Genomic DNA, 1,786 nt, shown 5'->3' with positions numbered 1-1,786 from the left:
CATTTTTATCTCAGCTCAGGAAGGAGGGCTCCAGAGCAAACTAATTCATGCAGTAGCTAAATCGCTTGCTCACAACTTTAAAGCCAGTAGCTCACAAAGTAGAAGTTTTGCTCACAAAAGACCACAGCTTAGAGGGAACATTGGTGGTGGGGGTGCTGGTGGGAAGAGGAGCCCCCAGCTTTGAGGGGCTCCTTGCAAGGAGATGGGGGGGGAGGCCGGGGAAAGCCCCTCCCACTCCTTCAGAGCCCTGCAGCCGCCCCATCCACGACCCTTGAGGGTGGGGGGGGGAGGTCTCCTTCGCTCCTCTCTGCAAAGCCGGGAGGGTCCCTGCCAATGCTCCTTCTAAGCTGTGGAGTCTTGTCAGCCAAAATTCTACTTTGTGAGCCCCTGGCATTAAAGTTGTGAGCGAGAAATCTGGCTACTGCATCAATTGGTTTTTTCTGGAGCCATCCCTTCCTGAGCTAAGACAAAAATGTGTGAGCCGGAGGCCAAAAGACTGTGAGCTGGCTCACACTAATTTAGCTTAGAGGGAACACCGGTCCCTGCAGCAGCTTCCTCGGGGCGGAGAGCTCAGACGCCTTCCCTGTGCGTGAGGAGGCGAGGCGGGGTTCCTTTGGGGGGGACGGGACCAAGAGTCTCCCCTTTTCCCTCGAAGGGAAGGGGGCCTTTGTCTCTTCCTTTCTCTTTGTCTCAGTTTGGTGTAGTGGTTAGGAGCATGGACTCTAATCTGGGATAACCCGGTGCGATTCCCCACGCCTCCACTCACAGCTGCTGGATGACCTTGGGCAAGCCACCGTTCTGTTAGAGTTGTTCTCTCAGAAGCAGTCCTCGAAAGAGCTCTCTCAGCCCCACCTACCTCACAGGGCGTCTGTTGTGGGGAGGGGAAGGGAAAGGAGTTTGTAAGCTGCTCCGAGACTCCGAGTGAAGGGCGGGGTATAAATCCAATCTCTTCTTCTTCCTAGAAAAGTTTCCCCAGACACACTATTCCCCCTCGCCTCACAGTTATAAGGACAACACGCCCCCCCAGCAAGTGTTTCTCCACAAAGGTTGCCCTAACTTGGAACTTTTCGTGCCTTCTCTGATGAAGGGAGCTTGGACTGTCTCCAAAGATCGAGACGGGGAGCCCCCTTTGCCCGTCTGTAGCAGCAAAAAAAGGCAAGAATCCAGGAGCAGCTTAAAGACTGACAAAATCTGTGGCAGGGGGATACCAGAAGCTGCCAGAAAACCAGATTTCCCCAACTCTTGTCTGTGATTTTGCCTCTTTACCTGACTCTCGGAGTTCTGTGCCTCCTGGACTGTGTTCAGGCACTTTTTTCTTTTTGGGAGGGGGGAGGCCTGCGTGGGTAAGGAGAGCACACCCAGGTGAAGAATGCTCGGAGGCCAACAGGAGAGAAGTTCACTCTGGGAGGTGTGGAAGGTGAGGAAAAAGAGCGACCAAAATGATCAGGGGGCCCCAGCACCTGCCCTGTGAAGGTCGGTTAAAAAGCTCTGGGCTGTTTAGGCTAGGGAAAAGGCACATAAAGGGACTCACGGCGAAGGTTTGTTATATTACAAGTAGGAACTTGCAAGGACTTGTGGGAGCCATCTTGTTTGCCCCCCCCCAATATGTCCTCTCTCCTGAAAGCCCCCATAGCCTCCCCCCCTTTCCTGTTCCCTTCTCTCCTTCTGGGGTTGCCAACCTCCAGCTGCGGCCTGGTGATCTCCTGGAATCACCAGGGATCTCCCAGCTGCAGAGATCAGTCCCCCCCCCCCGGGCGGGGGGTCCCCGCCTCCGGTGGGGGATTTC

The 1,786-nt window shown here is 55.0% G+C and overlaps 1 pseudogene; it reads right to left on the bottom strand.

The window, feature by feature from the left end:
- LOC107124826 overlaps positions 1–1,786 on the bottom strand; it is a 47,173-nt pseudogene that overhangs the window by 7,294 nt on the left and 38,093 nt on the right.

The sequence above is a fragment of the Gekko japonicus genome, unplaced genomic scaffold (genome assembly GCF_001447785.1).
Source record: "Gekko japonicus isolate JY-2015 unplaced genomic scaffold, Gekko_japonicus_V1.1 scaffold3858, whole genome shotgun sequence".
Classification (NCBI taxonomy): Eukaryota; Metazoa; Chordata; class Lepidosauria; order Squamata; family Gekkonidae; genus Gekko; species Gekko japonicus.
Note: the sequence above shows the minus strand (reverse complement) of the source record. Positions and strands in the feature narration are given on the sequence as shown.